We start from the raw sequence: 7,815 nt of genomic DNA, 5'->3' as shown, positions 1-7,815 counted from the left end.
TCCAAAAATATTCTTTGTAAATTTTCGGGACGTTCCGAGAACTTTCATTTCTGCACAAAAACAACACCCTGGCAATTCTGCTGAAAACAGTGTCAGTCCGGGTTAGTTCCATTCAAATCATGCAAATTAGAGTCCAAAACAAGGGCAAAAGAGTTTGGAAAAGTAGATACGATGGAGTCGTATCAACTCCCCCAAGCTTAAAACCTTGCTTGTCCTCAAGAAACTCAGTTGAAAAACCGAAAGAGAAAGAAAAACTTTGACAAACTCTGTTTGATCTTGTTGTTGCAACTATGTCTAACTCATAACCAGAATTTTAGCAAGATCACAAGTTAACCATATAAGCAAGTGACACAAAGGTCTCATGGTAAACTAATATCAATGGCATAATCAGCTAGCGAACAAATAATAATAAGTTTCAAATACAAACAATTCAATCAAAACGAGCATGAAGCTATATGAATAGGTGGTATCTCCCTAGCTCTTTCTGAGACCATAAAACATAAATGCAGAGCACTTTCAAAGATCAAGGGCTGACTAAACATTGTAATTCATAGCAACGAAGATCCAGTCATAGTCATACTCAATATCAATCAAAAGCAAAGCACAAAATGACAGAGGTGCTCTCTAATTGGTGCTTATATAAGAAGAGGATTATTCAACGGGAAAATAAATAGACAGACCCTTCGCAGAGGGAAGCATTGATTTGCAGAGTTGCCAGAGCTCAAGCTTTGAAAACAGAGATAATAATTTTGGGTGGCATGCTTTCATTATCAACGCAATGACCAAGAGTTCTCAATATCTTCCATGCTACTAATGCTATAGGCAGTTCCCAAACAGAAAATTAAAGTTTTTACTCCCCCACCACCAATCAATCACACTCCACGGCTAGCCGAATCCTCGGGTACCGTCCATACTAACATCAATCCGGGGGGGAGTCTTGTTTTATATTTATGTTTTCAATTTAAGCGTGGAACTGGGCATTCCAATTACCGGCCCCTTTCTCGTGAATGACAGTGAATAAACACATGTCGAGGATGACACGCCTAATAGGGAAGATACCAATAGCCCCCTGTCACCACATGAGTGGTTCGGGCATGCAAAACAGATTATTTCTTGAAGGTTTAGAGAGCGGCACATGCAAATTTACTTGGCCACTCGCACGCTCGAACTTCTGTGACTCGAGGAACCACATACTTGGGGTGGTTCTTCTCATCCTCCTTGGGGTTACGGCTTGAAGAGCCTCTCAAAAACCTTCTCATCTTTTCCCTTTTCTAACTCTGAAAAATTCTGAAATTTTTAGAGACTTCGAAAGAAAAGTGAGTAAGGATTAACCCAACTCATAGAAACTACTCCTACTAGTGCCTAGAGACCGTATCACGCGCTAAAACTACTTGGGACCAGCTAAAATCAACATTTCAAGCTCAAGAACAGGGTCACCAAGGTAGCAAGAATACGCGAAGGATAAAGCACTAGAGTAGAAACTAATTGGACCAATGGAGGAGTCACTTACCAAGGAGTAATTTCCCCAAAACGGTTCGGAGAATGGTGCTTTGAGCAAGGAGATCGAAAATCACACCCAAATAAGCAAGAACACGGGTTTGAGCTGCGAAACAATTTTTTCTGGAGGTAGAAGAAGAAGATGGGAGCTAGAATGAGTGGAGGGGGTCCCTGTGGGCCCCACAAGCTTGGTGGCCGCGGCCAGGGGGGAGGCCGCGGTGACAGGGCTTGTGGCCCACTGGTGTGGCCCCCAGGCCAGCTCTCAGTCCCAGTATTTTTCAAATATTCTAGAACTTTTATTTTCGGGGTACTTTTCCACCAGACGCTAAGACAGGAAAAAGGGAAAACTAAACTAAATCTATCATTTTTCTTCTATGCAACAGAAAGTGAAAGCTTAAAACAGAGGTTTGTGACTCTTTGATTCATCCATTTCATGGTCATCGGAAGAAATCCGTCAATGTGGTTGATAAAATCCTCATGACCAAACCTTTTCAAATCGCAAAAGGAAACGGAGATTTGTCGAATAGCCACTAAGTCACCTCAATGGGGATATGAAACTCCCCAACAAGCAAATTATACTTCACCTTGACACGAGGAATAGGGCATTCAAAGCTCCTAATAAGAATCGATGGAGTTTTTTCGATAGCATTGATGCAATGTACATGATATCGTTTCTTTGGAAAGTGCAATGTATGCTCATTACCATTGACATGGAAAGTGACATTGCCTTTGTTGCAATCTATAACAGCCCCTGCAGTGTTTAAAAAGGGTCTTCCGAGGATGACAGCCATGGCATCGTCCTCGGGAATATCCAAGATAACAAAGTCTGTTAAGATAGTGGTGTTAGCAACCACAACAGGCACATCCTCGCAAATGCCGACAGGGAAAGAAGTTGATTTGTCGGCCATTTGCAGAGAAATTTTAGTGGGTGTCAACTTATCCAGTTCAAGTCTACGATAAAGAGAGAGAGAGGCATAACACTAACATCGGCTCCAAGGTCACATAAGGTAGTTCTTACGTAGTTTCCTTTCATGGAGCAAGGTATAGTGGGCACTCTGGGATCACGAAGTTTCTTAGGAGTTCCACCTTTGAAAGTGTAATTGGCGAGCGTGGTGTTGATCTCAAGATCTGGTTTCTTCCGTTTATTAGTCACAATATCTTTCATGTACTTGGCATATGGAGACATTTTCAGCATATCAATTAACCTCATCTGGAAAAAGAAGGGTCTCATTATTTCAATAAAGCGCTCAAAATCTTCATCATCCTTATTCTTGGATGGCTTAGGAGGAAAGGGCATAGGTCTCTGAACCCATGGCTCCCTCTCTTTACCATGCTTCCTAGCAGTGAAGTCATTCTTATCGTATCTCTTAGGTTGTGGGTTATCAGGATTAACCGTAGGTTCAATCTCCACATCCTTATCATTGCTCAAAATCACCAGGTTCATGTTCATCACCAGATTGTGATTCTGCCTCAAACGCAAAAATATCATTTGGTTCTACAGGTGTGACAGTATTAGGTGAACTGACACGTTGGTTTCTATCATCCAACTTCTTCGTAGGATGACTGGGTGTATCAGCATTAATTCCTTGAGAAACTTGATCAATTCTCTTAGGATGGCCTTGAGGATACAAAGGTTCCTGAGTCATTTTGCCTCCTCTAGTAATGACTTTGACAGAGTTGTCATTTAATTAATTGAGCAAGTCATTATGAGCTTTAAGTAGTTGTTCGACCTGAGTAGTAATCATAGAGGCATGTTTACTGAGAAGCTTCAAATCATTGACATTTCTGTCTACACAAGCACTTAAATGACTAAGAATACGAGTACTTTGTTCCAATTGTCTGCTAACATATTCATTGAAACTATGTTGTTTGGCAACGAAGTTATAAAATTCATCAAAGCATAGGCTAGCAGGTTTATCAAAAGGAAAATCACTCTCATCAAACCTACGCAGAGAATTTACTTCTACTACCTGTATCGGGTTATCGAGACCATGGATCTCTTTGATAGGTGGTAGATTTTTGACTTCTTCAGATCTAATGCCTTTCTCTTGCATAGATTTCTTGGCTTCTTGCATATCTTCGAGACTGAGGAATAGAATACCTCTTTTCTTAGGAGTTGGCTTAGGAGGTGGTTCGGGAATAGTCCAAGCATTATCGTTGATCAAGATGTTATTCAGTAGAATCTCAGCTTGTTCTACAGTTTGTTCCCTAAAACACAACCGGCACAACTATCTACGTGGTCTCTAGAAGCATCGGTAAGTCCTTTATAGAAGATATCAAGTATCTCGTTCTGCTTAAGAGGGTGATCAGGCAAAGCATTCTGTAGCTGGATGAGCCCCCCCCCCCCCAAGCTTGTGGGAGACTCTCTTCTGCAGCTTGAGCAAAGTTGTATATTTCCTCCAAGGAAGCTTGCTTCTTATGGGCAGGGAAATATTTCTCACAGAAGTAATAGACCATAACCTGGGGACTACTCACACATCCAGGAGCAAGAGAAGTGAACCAGGCTTTAGCATCATCCTTTAGAGAGAAAGGAAACAACTTAAGGATATAGTAGTAGCGGATCTTCTCCTCACTAGTGAAAAGGTTGGCTATATCGTGTAGTTTGGTAAGATGGGCTACGACCGTCTCAGACTCATAACCGTGGAAAAGATCCGATTCGACTAGAGAGATTATCTCAGGGTTGAGAGAGAATTCATAATCCTTATCGGTGATAAAGATAGGTGAAGTGGCAAACTTCGGGTCGTATTTTGTCGTGGTTTTGTCACGGCAGATGTCCTCGTGAAAGGACTTAGTACTGGAGCCATCGCACCTTGGTGGCGACTCAAAGGGGTCTAGCGGGAGAGACGCGGCGATTTACCCAGGTTCGGCCCCTCGTGAGGAGGTAAAGGCCTACGTCCTGCTTTGGTTTGTATTGATGTGGTTTCGATTACAAGGAGGGCGTAACCCGCCGGACCTAGCACTCGATGATCTCTAACCTGCCCTCTCCTCCCCTGAGACACGCCTTTATATACAGGTCAAACCCCTAGGGTTTACAAAGGTGCCTTCCTTCCTACAAATCGTGACCCCTGTGGTCTCTAAGTCGCCGTCTTCCCAAGCTTGGAGACCTTCCAGAAATCATAAACCGTCATACGAACTTGATCCGGCCAGGACAAGGCCCAAATAATTGTTTGGGTGAATAGCCTCATTGGTAACCCGGCCCAACTAGGGCGGGTCATTAACAGGTAATATCCCCAACATTAGGCCCCAGATTGACTTGAACTTCTTTTCACGCCAATACTCCCGCTTAGTTGAAGGCGATTCATTCCTCATTTTTCTTCATACATCACAAATTGTAACCCGCCATCTGGCGCCGAAAAACTCTTTAAGTCGTCAAACCATTTCTTCTTGGCCTCTTCTGATCCCTCGATTTTCGGGAAGACTGACATAATCCCAACGGATCTCTGCGCATCGTTATCCCAAAATCTTCGGAACGCATTGATAGCGAATCTTTTTATTCCCCGGCGGTTCCCGCTCGCGGCGCCTCGATTCCAGCGCCCGCCCTGATAAATAGACGGGGGGGACAGGACTGACGCTTCCCACCTACCAGTCTCGTCAATCTCCTCCGCATTATCATCGCGAGAAACTCTCATCGCCTCCCGAGGGCCCCGCCGACGACCGTTCTTTGCGCCTTCGCCCGAGAAGCTTCGGCGCCGCCATAGGCCTTCGCCGTCGTCAAGCTTCGCACCGCAGCCGATCCGTCCGCCGCCATTGACCACCGCACCGTCGTCGACCATCTCGCCGTTCGCCACGAGCTCCACCATCGTCGAAGATCTCTTCCCTCGACGGGACCTCCATGCTTCTCCAACGACCTCCGTCGCCATCGGCCTTCTCTGACCGAGAGCATCAGGTTAGGCCACCGCCCGTTTAAGAATAGATCCAATCCTCGTTTGAAGCTCCAGCGCCGCCATGTTCTTGATGTTCTTCGCGAGCATATGTTGCCTGAACTGATTAGCACAAATGCCGACGAGATAACCAAATGCTTCGAATATCTTCATTTATCCACTCTTACTTGCGAACCTATTATAACGTTTCATCAAGCGGAGGGCGTCACCTCGTCCCGATGATAAATTTGTTGTACCCAGCCATTTTTCTCATGTTTTTCCATCTATCCAGTAGATCCATAATTTACCTACTGTTTTGCAAAAAGTTGTTTGTAGTCTTTTTACTTTGACGTTTTGAACAAACGTCTCCATCATCCTTAGAACGTAGCTCCCGAGAATAACCAGACTTCGTAAGTCGCCATAGCAACCCAACTCGGCTCTTGATATGGCGGGTCAAGTTTCCCTCTCCGTTCGTGAACAAATTACTTGACACGTTACATGAACTTATTTCACCCTTTACAGTAGATGTTCAAGGCGTATAAATCCATACTTTACTTCTTTGTAGCATGGGCGCCGTCTTCAAAAGTGACTGGCTTCCTACCAAGGTCGATGACACTATACTAGAAGACTATGTGAAAACGGGCAACTTGGACCCTCAAAATGTTATCGGCCGGCGTACCGGTTCGGAGAAGATCTCCCTGACCCCAAAGAAGGGGAAATAATCGTTTTTGTTGAACACGTGGAGAGAGGTTTTAAGCCGCCCGGGTCGAAGTTTCTTAGAGACGCCATGGCTTTCATGAACGTCCGCCTCCACGATTTGGGACCCAATTCCATAAGTAACTTATGCCAATTCCAAGTGTTCTGCGAGGCTTATGTGCGGATTGAGCCCTCTGTTCCTTTATTCTGGCACTTTTTCCATCTGAATCGCCAAACGGAATTCCACAACGGCCCCAGCCTGGAACTCGGCGGTGTCAATGTCCAGCGCCGCAGGGATAGCCCATTTCCCTCACTTGCCATGCCCAGCCATCCCAAAGGTTGGGGCGAGTCTTGGTTCTACTGTCAAGAGACTTCTCCTGCAGGCGAAAACAAGCTTCTCGGCTACAGGAAAAATCGCCTTCCAATGAACTTCAAGCTTCCAGACAAGCTTACCGAGGAGGAGGAATCAGAATTCATCCCAGTACTGTCCGAGTTAAGATCCTTGACAAACAACGGCCTTACTGGGGTTGACCTAATCCGCTGCTGGGTCGAATGGCGTATTCTCCCTTTGAGTCGCCGGGACGGTCTGATGTGCGAATTTGATGGCACCCTAGATCATCCTCAATGTTATTTCCATACGGCTTTAACACAAAAGGACATCGTCACCATTATCAAGAAGCTGACTGGCGAGCCTGCGGGAAAATGCGGCCAAATCGGCCTCAAGCCTTTCTGCAAAATTAACCCAGCGCCCAAGGTGAACAAATCTAACCCGCCTTTGGTCTTTACTTCTTACGCTTCATTTGTATTGTGGTTTTTGTAACATATGCTATTTCCGAAAGGCGATAAATTTTGGTCTAGGAAGCCCAAAAGGCTAGCCATGAAAAATGTTAAGCCGCCTTCAAAGAAAACCAAGGGTAAGGGCAAAGCTGCTACGACTGAGCCATCTGAAGTCGATGAATCTCAAGTCGCTGATGCACTTTCGGAGGTAAAAGTTCATCCTATTTTTACTTGGCATTCACTACTGTTAACCTTTGTATTTATATCTCTATCTCTCTTGAAATAGAATGAAGACAACGAAAGCCAGGAGGACTCTGTTGAGGTAATTTTTGTTTCCTCCGATTCATCTCTTTCTCCACCTAAGCCGGCCAGCCGAGTTTGTGGGAAAGTTCCCTTATCACACCCAAATGCTTGTTTGGACCCAAATTTCCTACTGAAGAAAGCACAACATACTTCAAATTGGAAGACCCAAAGTCATTCCGGTGATCTGGTGTCCGGCTTACCAGCAACGAACAAAAGGAAACCAAATGAGGTACTTATGAATAACAATTATTCATGTTTCTTTCGATCACATCTGTAACCCGCCTGTATCTTTGATGTATAACTCTCCTCCTACATCTGGAGACTCAGTGATGTCGACACTTCCGCCAATGATTCGAGTTCCTGGGTAAGTCTTTTGATAATCTTACTTTGAATTCTGAGGGTAATAGACTTGCAGTTCCTTCATGCGCTTCTCCCTTCTTTTAGGGCACATGCCAAAAAAGGAAAACCAGCGGATCAACTCCTGTCACAACTTCAGAGCCCATCAAAGAATCAATGCCGACTCAGGACAACCGGGACCAAGGCGAGCCTGAAAATCAAATTCGATCTTCCGGACTCGCCCAAGGAAGCAATGGATGCCCCTAAGTCACCAAGCCCATTGATGACAACAGAAGACCCGGATGCTGTAGTTAATACTGGTACCGGCTTCTCTAAGCCGGCGGCA

The sequence above is a fragment of the Hordeum vulgare genome, chromosome 4H (genome assembly GCF_904849725.1).
Source record: "Hordeum vulgare subsp. vulgare chromosome 4H, MorexV3_pseudomolecules_assembly, whole genome shotgun sequence".
In the NCBI taxonomy this organism is placed as follows: Eukaryota; Viridiplantae; Streptophyta; class Magnoliopsida; order Poales; family Poaceae; genus Hordeum; species Hordeum vulgare.
The sequence above is the reverse complement of the archived record's forward strand: the minus strand, read 5'-3'. Positions refer to the sequence as shown.